We start from the raw sequence: 16,293 nt of genomic DNA, 5'->3' as shown, positions 1-16,293 counted from the left end.
ATTGCCATCTATCTCTCTTTCTTTTTTTTTCTTTTTCTCTCTCTCACACAGACAAACACACTCTTTCTAACCCCATCTCTTTCAATTTAGTCCTTGCTTCAATGGCACGGCTGTTGTTCATGAATTATTTCCAAAGCAATTGATCACACACAATGTGATGATAATGAAAAAATAAGAAGAAATAATACGCCTAAAAAAAAACAATTACAACAGCTGTCACAACATTTCATTCTTAGCATCAGTAATGCTCTGATTGTTATGATGAACATGAGAGGAGTCAAACATAAGGACAGTCAGACAGTCCTTCAGGCTGTGATGTATGATGTATACAGATTTCGTCAGCGGCCGCTGCAGCTTGTCCGTTCCCTGGGTGAGCTGTAGTTGCTACCTTTTCAATTTGTAATAGCTGAGGAGTGTTCTGAAAAAGTCATAAATATTCCCTTTCATTTTAAACAGTGTTTATTTTGCTTCTTTGCGCAGCTACACTGGTCACTCTGTCTGTCCTGCACTCAGTCTTCTTGCCTCCTTCAGTCTACAGTACTATATGGGTTATAAGGTAACATCATTGTGCTTCTGTTCCAAATATGAGTTTTCTATTTTTCTGGATAATCGTGTTTACTCCTTAGTTTTGGTCAGCAGTGGGGAATGGTCTGTAGTGGCTGTGTATTAGCGAATAGTGGCTTAGTTCTCTTCAGCAGCAGCTGGCATAGTGGTCCGTCCACTCTGTGATCTCTTTCCATGCTCTCCAGTAAGCTGTTCCAATTTAAAGTCTCAAAGATTTACAAACATGTAGATAAATTTTGATTTATTAAATAAAAGCTATAATATGTAAACACTGATAAATTCTAAGCTTCACACTAGTCTGCCTATACATTCTATACAGTGGGTACAGAAAGTATTCAGACCCCTTTAAATTTTTCATTTTTTGTTTCATTGCAACCATTTGATAAAATCTGCTAACGTCCTAAAGTGCATACTTATGACCATGTGATATTTATTTTTTTCCTTTTTAATACATTTCTACATTTTAGTTTTTTTATCAAGATGGTTCTACATTAATGAGAAATATATTTTTTTATTTTAGCAAATGACTGCAATATAACAAAGTGTGAAAAATTTTAAGGGGTCTGATTTTTTCCCTATACCCACAGTTTATGGAAATTAGGCTGCAAAACTTCATTTTGAATGAATTCTTTTTGTGATGAACAAAAACTTTTACATATATTCATTTTTACAGGTCAATGTTTCAGGCCAGATCGATATTAAATAAAACTCTATGTCCAATATATAGACAAGCATTTAAGCTCAGGTCCAGTCAATAACTGGAAATGGTACAAAAATGTGCAGTAAATTGCCAGGGCCTTTAAGGAAAACAAATGAACAAAAATGTAATTTAGTTTAGTTTAATTCTAAACAACTATATGTCAAAAAATTGAAAAAAATCAAATATTTAAAAAAGAGGGGTTAATTTTTAGCAAAAAAAAAATCATTGGTTATCAGCTAATAGCTGGTATATAGCAATTCAAATAAACTGAGCTCTGTTCATTTACAAAGCATTTGTCAGCCCTGAGGCTCCACCCATACCCTCTCAGCAGCGCTCGACGTCGCCAGAGTTCTGATCACCGGCCCACCCTTCCAGCTGATCATCATCAGCTGGGGTATTTAAGTGACTCAAGCTTCAAACCCAGTGCGAAGTCTTAGTTGCCATATTGTTGTTTCTAAGTTCTGAGCGTTTCTAAATATATGTTTAATTGTTACTGACCTCTGCCTGTTCCTCGACCCCGATTCTGATTTCCTCTTATATTCCTGTTTGCCGGTACACTGACCTCTGCCTGAATTTTGATTTGTTTGTTGTGGTAATAAACTGTCTGCACTTGCATCCAGCCTCCCTCCTCCTTGGGGTAACAGCATTTGTCTGTAGTAAAGCAGTGCTGGGACAAATGATGTTACTGCAGTCTGTACTGTAGCATTTACACACTTTCATCATAACTAAAAAAGAAACAGAATCACAGATAACTCTGTAAATAATAAAAGCATAATTCTTTTCTATAGAAAAATTACAGATAAAGCCAGAAAACTATAAATACTGTTTCCTACACCTTAAAAGACTCTTGGAAACTGGAGAAAAATGCTACAGACAGAGGTTTGGCTGGACCACATGGCAATGCCTTTTGTTAAAGTTAACATCAGACTAAGCCTCGTCAGTTTCAGCAGTGAAGAGAATAATTAGAGGTCTGACAGGTGAAGTAGTACAGTTTTAAAGTCATTGATTAGATGAGAAAATAAAATAAAAGCTTGTCTGGGCCGTACAACAGTGTGTCCAAACTTTTACTCGTACTATATACTTCTGTACAACATTTGTACTATAGTCTTTAAAAGCTTACATGTGTAGTTTGTCCCCAAAAAACATTAATCAGCTAATCTCTGATTAATATCAATCGTTAGAATACCCGAACAGGACTAATGTGAGAGTGCTATTAATACAGTGAAGGTTTATTTTAAGCAATGTCTGCACTGTCAGGGTCCCAGGCTGCCACTCAGAGTCTGGATGAGATCATTAGTGTGTGTGGCTGGTGGCTGTGGAGCTGCCCTCTGCCCATCTCCCCGCTGATCCATGTGTTAATTACTTATCTCAGCGTGACGAGGCCCCGGGCCCTTTAGGGCAGATGTAATGAAGGCGAGGATCCCGACACCTCTGATCTCCATGGGAGGCGAGTCTGTGTGTGTGCTTCTGTGTGTGGGTGTGGGTGTGTGTGTGTGTGTCTGTGTGTGTAGAGGTGAGAGGATCTCGCATGGTCTAACATGGCACAAGTAATTACCGCTTCAGGAAGAGGGATTGAGGTACCTGGACAAGTCCCCATTTACTGTGTAAGCCTGAGTTTGTGTGTGTGTGTGTGTGTGTGTGTGTGTGTGCACTTACATGCACACTTCTAACCTTTTAAATTGAAAGGGTCTCAGCTCCTCACATTCAGAGCCTCATACTGTGAAACCAGGGCTGAGAGGATTACTTTTAAAATGTAACCAACCTTCCTACTACCGACCTGCCTGATTACATGTTAAAAATGTAATTGTATGGAGAATTTAACGGATTACTATATTAAAGCAATGGAATCATTGCTGCTGGGGTAAAAGGAACAGGGAATTAAATATATATATATACATTTATTAGTAATCTTAAATATTGTAAATATAATTTTAAATAGTTTTAAATATTTTTTTTCATAATTCATTAAATGATTAAACATCTGGCTAAAACAAAACAAATAAGACCAGCACAAATTCCATTTTCATCTATTTATATATACTGTTAGAAACATAACAATATAGTATTCTAATCAAATTAAATCAAATTTATTCATATAATGCTTTTTACAACTGATATTGCTGCAAAGAAGCATCACAGAAATGTTATAGACACAGAATAAGACAAAACATTGAACATACAATACAGAACCCCCAGTAAGCAATGGTGGCAAGAAAACTCCCTCAAAGCTGGAGGAAGAAAAAACCTTGGGAGGAACCAAGGCTCTAATGTACCTTTTAAAATCGCATGTACTATCAATGCTAATATATGAGGGGGGACCCATCCTCCTCTGGTCAGTTAACTTGTAAATTAATGTTAATCCACATTATCCATTAGGACTCCATCTATCACTAGTGATGCCCCAACACACCAGGAGGGTGAAGACTAACACATGCTTCCTCCGCTACATGTGAAGTCAGACACCACTTCTTTTCGAGCTGCTGCTGATGCAGCATTACCGAGCAGCCAGCACGCTCGGAGGAAAGCATGGTAACACTTTATAATACTGTTCCATAGTTAATAGGTAACTAAGCAGGAACTAAGCAGTAACTAATTAATAGTGCTGCATTAACACCTAAATATTTTCTATTAACTACCAGGGAGTACTGAATAATTACTCAGTAGATAGTACTGAACTAATATTTATAGTAGTTCACTATTAACTCCACAATAATTACTGAGACTTACATATCTCTCAGAGAACTACTTACTAATGATGTCTTCTTTATAATAACTACTTATTAATTACTGCTCAAATCAACATTAACTACTGAAAACCCTTACATGCCACCTGGGGAACTATAGATCTAAATCAGTCTACACAAACAATTATTTGATCAGTGGTGATATTAAAGGCATATTTGAAGCCAGTGACACCATTTGTAGTAGTAGTGACATTAATTACCTTATTATCATCATCATTATCTTCCAAATATTAGCAACATATAGTAAAATACTACAGTGTGTTGTAATCTGCTTAAACTTTATAACGTAATATTATTACATAGTAGACATTATTTATGTTCTCCAGAAGGCATCTAAGACTCTAAGACTGACTTTACTCAATTTTGTTTTAATAGTCACTGCTTTAATTTTAAGCACCAACCTTATAAACGTTCATCTTCAGCCTTGCAGTCTCACAGTTTTTTAGTGCGCATTATTAGGGTAATTACGGTAATTCCACAGCGCTGGACCGCTAGCCTCTATCAGTGTGTTTATCTGCTGCAGGTTATTCTATCAGTGGTGATATTAAAGTCAGTGACACCACTTATCATATATTAACCTTACTTACCTTAGTATGCTCAATATCTTCCAAATGTTAGACACACTGAAATGTGCAGTAGTCTGCTTAACCCCCATTTTTGTAATGTTCTGTCAGTGTGTTACAGGTGTTTATTCTAAACCTGTGCTCTTCTTCAGTCCTCCTGGAGATGTGCTCAGTAGAAGTGATGGCTCACATACAGCTGTACTCTAGGCTGTGTCCTACATCCTTATTCTGGAGGAAATCATGTTTAAATGAATAAATATTTGTGTTATATAACGGACTATGTGTCCCTGTGTTCTTCATAGATAATTAATAAGGGGTCCCTGTCTTCTTTTTTCGGGAGTTAACAGCAGCACATGGTAACCCATTACTAATTACTGAGGGGTTACTGTGTTCTTCTTTAGGAGTTACTGCAAATCATACCACAGTATTATAAAGTGAGAAACATGTTAACTAATTACTAATTACTGAGGAGTTACTGTGTTCTTCATTAGGAGTTACTGCAGATCATACCACAGTATTATAAAGTGAGAAACATGTTAACTAATTACTAATTACTGAGGAGTTACTGTGTTCTTCTTTAGGAGTTACTGTAAATCATACCACAGTATTATAAAGTGAGAAACATGTTAACTAATTACTAATTACTGAGGAGTTACTGCAAATCATACCACAGTATTATAAAGTGAGAAACATGTTAACTAATTACTAATTACTGAGGAGTTACTGCAAATCATATCACAGTATTATAAAGTGAGAAACATGGTAACTAATTACTAATGACTGAGGAGTTACTGTGTTCTTCTTTAGGAGTTACGGCAGATCATGTCACAGTATTATAAAGGGAAATATACATTAATAATAATAATAATAATAATAAAAATAATAATAATAATAACACACATTTAACCTAGCTTACTAACACACACACATTTAACCTAGTTAACTAACACACACACATTTCCCCTAGCTAACTTAGCTTGCTAACTAACACACATATAACCTAGCTAACTAACCCACACATAAAAGTTAACTTAGCTAGCAAACGAACACACATAACCTAGCTAACTAACACACATTTAAACTAGCTAACTAACACACACATAACCTAGTTAACTTAGCCAGTTAACTAACACACACACATAACCATGCTAACTTAGCTGGCTAACGCTAACTACACACACAACTTAGCTAACTTAGCTAGCTAACACACATCCTAAAACTGTTTAACAACCCACAAAGAGTCCTCCTCTGATCCGGGGGTAAAATCAGCTGGAAAAGATCTCAATATCTTGATTACTAGTTTATTTTCAATCAAATACAGAAATATGAAAGCAGCAGAGTTTCTCTTAATCCTCCTCCATCAGCAGCATCAGCACAGCAGAGAATTTACACGAAGGACCAGGAGAGCTGCGTCCGCTGCGAAATTACCGTAATTACCCTAATAATGCGCAGTAAAATAAATCTCTGTGAGACTGCAAAGGCTGAAGATGCACTTTTATAAGGCTGATACCTAGTATTAAAGCAATGATTGTTACATTATTACAGTCTTACAGTCATTCTTAGAGTCTTAGATGCCTTCTGGAGAACTTTCATCAATGTCTTCTATGCAATAATATTACGTTATAATGTTGTTTTTTTCTTCCAAAAATGATGGTTAAGCAGAGTAATACACACTGTAGTATTTTACTATATGTTGCTAATATTTGGAAGGAACTGAGGATAATAAGGTAATTAAGGTTACCACTACTACAAATGGTGTCACTTGCTTAATACAAAAATGCTTTCAATTATTATGCATTTAACTCAAATATGCCTGATTTAGATCTATAGTTCCCCAGGTGGCATGTAAGGGTTTTCAGTAGTTAATGTTGATTTGAGCAGTAATTAATAAGTAGTTATTATAAAGAAGACATCATTAGTAAGTAGTTCTCCGAGAGATATGTAAGTCTCAGTAATTATTGTGGAGTTAATAGTGAACTATTATAATCATTAGTTCAGTACTATCTACTGAGTAATTATTCAGTACTCCCTGGTAGTTAATAGAAAATATTTAGGTGTTAATGCAGCACTATTAATTAGTTACTGCTTAGTTCCTGCTTAGTTACCTATTAACTATGGAACAGTATTATAAAGTGTTACCGAAAGCATAGATACATCAGCTCACAGACGCCCTGTGCTGCAGACATCACCCTAGGAGTGATGTGGGGAGAGAGCGCCATCTACCCACCCGGAGGGAGCGGGGCCAACTGTGCTCTCTCTGAGCGCCGGCAGCTTGATGGCAAAGCTGCATGAGCGGGGGTTCGAACCTGCGACCTCCCGCTCATAGTGGCAGCGCTTTAGACCGCTGGACCACTCGACGCCTTGACTGGATTTCTGAAGAGAAATGTGTAACATTATCAGAGTGTGGTAAATGACTCCACCAGATCTGAATATAACAGCCTAACTAAAGGGAGAGAGCCAGAAGGTAACATAGACACAGTTTACCACAATTGCCTATGTCTATGTCTATGTCTATGAAGTCTATGAAGACTTAAAGGTTAATACTGTGTCTGAGGCCAAACATTTTCAGGAAGGTTATTCTAGAGTTGGGGTGCTTAAAAGAGCTCCTCTGAATTTTGGAAACTACTAGGAAATCAGCACCCTGGGATCTAAGTAATTGTGATGGACTTACTCATAGTGGGTTTCACTGTGAAAGTCACTTACTTTTGCAATTGTAATGTGTTTTATTAGGGTGACATTGATGCACATAATTAAGAAAAATAATTTCAAGTCATTTCAGAGATAAATCATGGGCATGAAAGGCCTCATGAGGTCCCACCAGCAATAGTAGGTACATTTATTTTTTAATGGTATTTAACTGGTGGGTAAGTCAAATCTGCTGGATAAAACAGCCTGACCAAGAACTCTTTACTCCTGTGTACCAATCTTGACCTCCAAAGACTTAAACTCCAAAGAAAACCTAAACCATCTGAAACCATCTACCAGGACAAAGATAAAAATAAATTAGCAGGGAAAACAGAAAAAAGTTCTGCACATATGGGTACGAGGGTACATGCTAAAACCACTTTTCCAGCCCAGCTAATAGTCCACCAAAAGATCCCATGAGTCAGAATGTATATAGGTTTGTATGAATTTAGGGGCTATTGATGAATAAACACTAAAACATGTATATATATATATATATATATATATATAGAGAGAGAGAGAGAGAGAGAGAGAGAGAGAGCTCTTTGTACAGCTAGCATTCACATTATGTCTGACTTGCATTGTCCTGAGGATTTGAGCTAAACTACACTTTTAGTGATGCTCTCTGAGGTCCGTGACATTCAGAGGCCCCTGGCCCACTGGCCCAGTGTCCCACTGTCCTGCAGGCCCTGTCAGTAATCCATCCCTGATATTAGTTTCATAGAAGTCACTGAATAATACGTCTTAACATCAATAACTGAATGATAGGGTTTAAAAGGTTAACAGTCATGTTATGTGTGTATGCGTGTGCATCTGTGCATTGGAAAATGAATGTCTGGTCTGCGGTGCTTAAGAATATGGTGGGGAAGGGGATTATGTATGAGAAATCATAGCCGCTAAGCTAACAGATCAGTTTGTTTAAAGCTGCCTGTTGGGAGAAGGGGCACAGATTGCTTTGTGCTTGGCCCGCATTCAAACAGAATGTAGAATGAATTTCCTGTGATTGCAGGTTGTTAAGTTTGATAAGATAAACCCACAGAGTCCTGACCCAGAGGGAGAGAAATTAAAGCTGCACTAGCTGCTGCGCTAGCTTAGGGCTGCTCCGCGGAAGCTTGTCCCTAATGTAGGTGAACCTGCTGTGCCCTTATTGTCGCATATGCGCCGGATTCATTCACTGATGAGTACATGCCCTGAATACATTCATTTGCTTACCTGTGCTCCGTGCGAAAGAGCGTTATCTCCAACGCCGGAGCCGCGTGCTATCTTACGCACAACTACTGTGCCCGACATGGCTCTCATTTTCTTTTCAGGTATAATAATATCCCTCCACCTTTAACTGAAATCATATTCTCTTCTGTTTTTTCCCCTCCATCTGGTGTCAATATGCAGCTACAGGTACTGCGCATGAGTGCGTACGTGTGCGCGTTCATGCAGGTGTGTTTGTGAAAGGTAATTGAACAGATCTTGCTCTACTTCGCAGCTGCCAAAAGCTTGCTGAGGTAGAACCTCAACTGCACCCGTGTACGCCGAGGAAAATTTAGACTCATATATTCATCTGCATCCATGCCTAGAGCCGAGCTTGGCATGGGATTAAAAAATATACAGCTTTTTATTCACCTGCCCAGAACACAGCGAAGCCTTGGCTAGTGTGAGTATGTCTGTATATGTGTTTATATTTATATATATATATATATACACAAAATTCCAATATTGTTTTGGACAAGCACTCTCAGAGACAGAAGCCTCATAAAGGTTACAGGAGTGAAAAAAAAGTAGATTGCATTTTTAAATTGACAGATGCTTCTTTCTCCAGCATCGCCTGGGACTGGCACATCTGCCTGAGGCCATCTGCTGAATCCACTGCCTCCCCAAACCACATTTCCATTCTATCATTCCAGGGTTGATCTCGATATCACGTTTCATTTGGGGTTCGTTCACCTTGTCAAAACTGCAGCAACATCCAAGACCAGACAGACACATATATCAGATGGCATCACAACCTCAAACATGTTCCAGACCTGTTGAAGAGAGGGATATTCCTGTTTTTCCCAGCATGTCTGTGAACACTGAAAGAATAAAGCTGTAGTTTGGGTTGCAGTATGTGGAACTGCTGTATATTCAAATGCTAGAAAAAGTATGTGAACCCTTTGGTATTCTGATCTTCATCTAAGTCACAACAATAGACAAACACAGTCTGTTTACAGTATATTTAGCCAGTACTGCTGTGGAACATCCAGGTGCTCTTTTGCAAGCTTCAAACATGCAGCAATGTTTTTTTTGGACAGCAGTGGCTTCTTGTTGTGTATATATATATATATATATATATATATATCTACATACATAGGAATATTAGTCTTAACTCTAACTGAAACACACTTTCCTTTTTTTTTGCAAAACATCACATTCAGAGTCTATCAGATTAGACGTTCATTCTAACAGTAGTACTGCACAAGACAGCACACTAGTTTTTTACTACATTTTTTTGACAGATTCAGCAATCCATACAGCTGTTCCCCCCATTTCCCCCTATTTCAGGAGTCAATGGTGCGTTTATAATTTGTTTGTGAAGTGTTATTAATTGTGGCAGAGCTAGATTTGCGCTGCATATTTAATAAGAATTTCCTAATGATCAAACGCTGAGGCAAGACAATTATTTAATCTGGTCTCTGTGATTTCCAATCATGAATTAATCAGCACATTACTTCCATTTGTTTCGGTTTAATTATGCAGGGGCATTCTCCTCTCCCTGCGGCAAGCCTACTCTAAATTATACCCTCTCTGGGAATGAAAAGACACAATCAGGCACAAAGCTAAAACAAACAGCTTCCGTGTGGCACATTATAAACAGCTCTGGCCTCTGCCTGTGTGCTAGAAGTTGTTAAAGCTTGGATGGATGCTTATTGGGTGTTAATACTCGTGTATCTGTTATAAGTAAGTGATGCTATGGAATAGGCGGTCCAATTCAATGAACAGTAGATTTGATATGATTTATTGATGTAGACTCAAAATATGTGTAATATTCATATGCACCCTAATATACCAACATATAAAAAATAGACTTTATTTACAACCACCTGATTATACAATATAGCTCTGGAAAAAAATAAGAGACCACTTTAGTTTCTGAACATTGTTGTTTTATTCTATAAACTACGGAAAATATTTTTCTGACATTCCAAATAAGAATATTGTCATTTACAGCATTTATTTGCAGAAAATGAAAAATGGCTAAAATAACAAAAAGATGCAGAGCTTTCAGACCTCAAATAATGCTAAAAAAATATATATATATTCATTATGTTTTAAGAGTTCAGTAATCAATATTTGGTGGAATAATCCTGGTTTTAGTTTTCATGCATCTTGGCATGTTCTTCTGCTCCAGTCTTACACACTGCTTTTGGATAACTTTATGCCACTCCTGGTGCAACAATTCAAGAGGTTCAGCTTGGTTTGATGGCTTGTGATCATCCATCTTCCTCTTGATTATATTCCAGAGGTTTTCAATTTGGTAAAATTAAAGAAACTCATCATTTTAAATGGTCTCTTATTTTTTTCCAGAGCTGTACATTTAGATATATATGGTTTCTGTAAGTATTCCAGTAATAGCAACAGCAATTTCTGTACTGTGTATATCGAATCATCAGTGGGAATTTTGATGGGATTAGTGTTACTCTCTCACTTTTACAGTGTTGTAAAAATCATTTACCTGATTTGCTCTACAGCGTGTTGAGCATCTCAACAGAGATCATGTCAGGACATTTGTAAATCAACTGCAAAGCCTTTTATTTTGTTTCCTTTAAAACTTTCAGGCCAAGGTGCACTTAAATCATTCTCTTAATGCATTACCCAACTACACTTGCTTCAGATTACAGACTGATGACCATGCAATATTCTTCCAATTTCCTCCAATTACAGAGCAGAATTCCAGTTTGAGATCAGACCCTGAAGCAACAAAGCCACCCCTCAGCATCACACTACCACTAACTGCCATGCTTCTGGCTTCTCTGGTCACCTCTGTGGAATCCTCATACCTTTCTTCTCATAATCCACCTGCTTAGGATTTCACGGTCACAAGCTCACAACCAACCAATCTTGGACTCTTTTCCTGTTACTTAACACCAGAATACAGAATGTCACTGTCGCATATTTACTATTAACAGTTTGCATGTATGTACCTGTTGTGTTTGTTAACCACTTTGCGAAGTATTGCCAACATTTTCCGTTGCATAATAAGATTATTCTGGTTCTGTATTGTAAATGTTTAATTTCTGCTTTAACCCAGATATAATGGATCCTCTTAAAACTAATCCAAAAGACCATCAATCCATTAATCCTTTAATGTGAGATAAATCTTTATTTTCTGAGGTGAGTTTGGCTTGTATTTAGCTTAAATATTTGTCTGGATTCTTTTGTGACTCAGGGTGCTGTGATACCTACCATGTTTGGTCTCAGTCTGGACCAACTGAACTCTGCTCCGGTGCGTTTGCAGTGTGAGAACACTTTTCTAGATGTTTTAGATTTTTGGACCAATTCCAGAAAGTTGAAACAGGCTATCATTACCTCTTAAAAAGTAGAAGAAGAAAAGAAATGGTGTTGTGCCAAAATCCGTCACGCAGCAGCATGGCCGCAACAGATTACGCCTCACGATTCCTGTAAACTGTAGATTATCCCTTATTTATGTCCAGGTTTTCTCCTTTAGAAGATAATGGCTCTCACTGTGATTGGCTGGAATCCCAGACCCTTTGGGAAGACTTTGTAAAGAGAGTGTAAAATATCTTTATACTGGTAGGAACCTTTACCTTTACAAGTAAAGACCGGTGTATACAAAACAAAATGAATATCTTAGATCCATCAATCCTGTTTAGATCAAATAATTAATAAATATTCTGTATTTATGTTGCTGAAAATGTACTATATTGAAATGCCTAAAGTCATGGGATAGTAGCATGTAACGTGATAGCATGTTAACTAAGTGGTTAGCTTGGGAACACTCAGACCTGTACAATTTGTGAGGTGTCAATCTTGTGATTGAGGATGAACACTGGCCAGTGTGCTCATGGCAAAGTGATGTGAATTATCTGAATTATCTAAGCAAGGCCTGATACTGTGTGCCAGTTCTTATGACATAGAAGGCATTAGTACGTAGTAATCAGAGTTGTCCTTTTAGTTGCTCCAAATGGTCCAACGGTCTAAGCGCTGCCACTATGATCAGGTGTTTGCTGGTTCAAATCCTGTTTATGTAGCTTGCCCTGAGCTACATCAGCCCTGAGAGAGCACAAGTGGCCTTTCCCTCTCTGGGTGGGTAGATGGTGCTCTCTTCCCACATCACTCCAAAGGGTGATGTTGCTCAGCACATGGCATCTGTGAGCTGATGTATCGGAACCGAGTTGCTGCGCTTTCCTCCGAAAGCTGCTCTGTGATGCTACTCGGAAATGCTGCATCAGCATCAGTTTGAAAAGAGGTGCGAACTGACTTCACATTTATCGGAGGAGGCATGTGCTAGTCTTCACCCTCCTAGTGCTTCACTAGTGATAGGGGGAGTCCTAATGAGTGGGTTGGGTAATTGGCCTTGCAAATTTGGGGATATTAAATGTAAATAAATTTAAAAAGAATTGTCCATTCAGACTGAAATCACATCTACATTGAAACAGAATGCAGGTCAGTGCAGAAACCTATAGCTTCTCTATAACTTGGCACCAGTCCTACATACTATGACATTTGAAATATCAGTGTATTTTAGTTTTAGATCAATTTTAATTTTTGGAAAAAGCACAGTTTTCACTTTTCAATTTTACATTTTTTCAGTGCCTATATGTCCAGATAGACGTTTATGTGTGTGCTCCACCTCCCTCACATCCAGACTCAGAAAGAATCATATTTGGATTGCACCTTCCATCATCTCTTCAGCCTTTTAGGTGCCAAGTCCAATTTAAAGTGCTCTTCATCCACTCTGCTCTCTTTATTATCTTACAGCGCTGAAACGTTTCAGCCCGACACAGAGCAAATTCGTCCAGCCGGGGTGCCTTTCTAACACATAATGGGCCTTCAAATGACTTGGGCTGATGTTGATGGAGGCTCATTCAGGGCCCATCAGAAGCGTTGGAGGGACTCTCTTTCTGCAGGAATGTGAGGTCCTCCATAAAAGGATTAGCACGTTCACATTTAACTCTTCAAATGGAGCTTCTTTCCTGCCTCGAATGCTTCCATATTTTTTCTATCGGATAAAGAAGAATGGTTAATTACTGCTATTAGGAGGCTTATTGCCTGTGGAGGGACTAATTGCCCTCTTTGATGTGACTAATTGCTTTAAGCCAACTCAATATTCCGTTGTTAAACCAGCGTTCAATACGCGTTCAAAAATGGCAGGACAAAAAGTCCAGAGTGTCCTGGAGAATGGGGAACGTGCCTCGATTCACGTCCTACAGGATGACATAACTGCGCATTGTTTCAGGACCGCTAAGCACCAGACAGCCTGGTTTAATTGCATTATCTCCCCCCCACTTTTAATCTAAAGGTGACAATCAAAAGTCAATGAAAGCCTGAACGAGGGCCAGCTTAGGGCCTGCGCAGAGACTGAATGTGATTATATGGCCCTGGAGCTAATCCTGGATCAGTGCTCTTCCTGAAGTGCTCGTTATATACTGTGTAAGATATTCCTATAAGCTTTCTCAGTCTGGTTGTTAGTGGCAGCTGTTTTTTTATTATCTCAGAATGCCACTTATCTTGCTTGCTCCACAGAACCCTGGTCACCTTCTCTCATCTTAAACACTCCCCCCCGAAGAGTGTTTAACTGACACAATGATCCATGACAGTGGGCTGCAGCCCCGGCACATTTACTGCTGCCCTGCTCTCTACGCTCTGAGGAATCAGGGATCTGAGGGCACTGCTCTATCTCTCTCTCTCTCTCTCTCTCTCTCTCTCTCTCTTTAACTCCCTCTCTATCTCACCCTCTCTTTTCTCTTTCCCTCTCTCTCAGACTCAATCTGCTTTTTTTGTTCCTCTCTCTCTCTTTCCCTCTCTCTATCGCTCATTTGTTTCTCCCTCCACCTCAATCCATCTCTCTCTTTTCCTTTTTTTGATTTTCTCCCTCTCTCCCTCTTTAACTCCCTCTCAAGCTCACCCTCTGTGTCTCTTTCCCTCTCGTTCAGTTTCTCTCTCTCTCTCTGGCTCTGTTGCTTAGTTTCTATTCTATGTCCTTTTACCAGTCTTTCCCTCTCTTTATCACTCATTTGTTTCTCCCTTCACCTTAATCTATCTCTCTTGTTTTCTCTCTTTTTAGTCTGTCTTTCTCTCTCAGATTCTGTTTCTATGTGCCTCTTTCTATTCCTCTATTTTAAGTCTCTCTATATGTTTCTCTCACTTACATTCATTCAACCTTTTCCTCTAACTGCTTCTCTCCTTGTTATCACTTTCTTGCTATCTGTCTCTCTCTCCCTTTCATTCATTTAAATTTTCCTTTAACTGCTTCTCTGTTTGTCTCTCATTTTGCAATCTGTCTCTCTCTATTTCTCTTTATTTTCCTCTTCATCTCAAATTCTTTCTTTGTTTCTCACTACCTCCATATCTCTGTCTTCCTCCCTCCATTTGTACTTATAACTGTTTCTCTTTTTCTTATTACTATCTTGCTATTTCTCTCTCCCCATCTCTCTCTCTTTTGCTTTCATTCATTCAACCTTTTTGTGTCTCTCATTTTGCAATCTGTCTCGTTCTCTACTTCTCTTTCTCTCCATCTCAATGTCTCTCTGTTTCTCACTACCTCTATCTCTCTGTCTTCCTCCCTCCATTTGTACCTATAACTGCTTCTTTCCTTCTTGTTATCTCTATTTTGCTATTTCTCTCTCTACCCATCTCTCTCTCTCTCTCTCTTGCTCCCTTTCTCACTCTTTCGCTTTCATTTATTTAACTTTTACGTCTAACTGCTTCTCTCCTTTTTGTTTCTCTTTTTATTTGGAATCTGTCTTTCTCTTTGTCTCTCTTTATTTCTCTTTCTCTCCCTCTCCATCTCAATATCTCTCTTTGTTTCTCACTACCTGCATCTCTCTGTTTTCCTCCCTCCATTTCTACCTATAACTGCTTCTCTCTTTCTTGTTATCTCTATTTTGTTATCTCTATTTCTCTCTCTCTCTGTTTCTCTTTCATTCTCCATCTTTTTCCCTCTCCATTTCAGTATCTGACTCCATTTGTCACACTGTACCTTTGTCTCTCTATCTCTTCTTTGCTCTATCCCTCTCTCTCTCTCTCTCTCTCAGTAAGAGGTGTAGAATTTGGGGAGGAGGATGAGTTGCAGCAGGTTTAGGATCATAAAGGTTCAGGGGAGAATCATATCGGGAGGCTTGTATCTGTCAGCTAAAGCTGTCCATACACACACTTAATCCCAGCTCGGAGTTTAGGCGATTTACTCAGCAGCAAGGTGTTAAAGCAGATCTCTCTCCAAGCCCTGCTCTCTGCTCCTCTACCTCACTCGCCCAGCTCTCTTACACAGTCACACACACCCCGACACACACACACACACACCTACACAACCCCCTTCCATTCTTGCTCTGCACACACACTCAGAAAAGATGTAAACACTGAGGTGAATCGCAGGTCAAGTTGCAGTGCACGTCAAGCTCAAATACCTCAAGATGACAATGCTGTGCACACACTGAGTCGTGAACCAGGTGACTCCTGCTGTTCTGAAGGTCACACACACATACAGCCTGGAGGGGAAATCTGCCCTTTATTTCTACTGTATGTATAGAAAATATACAGACATTATGGTAACGCTTTATAATACAGCCCGCGTTTTAGAGGGTAAGTACCCATTACTTACGGTGTAAGTTCTCTGTATGTACCCTTTACTTACGGTGTAAGTTCTCTGTATGTACCCTTTACTTACGGTGTAAGTTCTCTGTATGAACCAGGGTACATTCAACATACTTACCGGGTCCTACAGGTACTTAACTGTAAGTATAAATAAAGAACACAGAAAGAACCAGGAACAAGAGAGTAACAACTGGGTAACTTTCTGACACTTACCGTGTACTTTACCAAAACA

The sequence above is a fragment of the Astyanax mexicanus genome, chromosome 2, assembly GCF_023375975.1.
Source record: "Astyanax mexicanus isolate ESR-SI-001 chromosome 2, AstMex3_surface, whole genome shotgun sequence".
NCBI classification, from domain to species: Eukaryota; Metazoa; Chordata; class Actinopteri; order Characiformes; family Acestrorhamphidae; genus Astyanax; species Astyanax mexicanus.
This window is presented reverse-complemented; position numbering follows the sequence as displayed.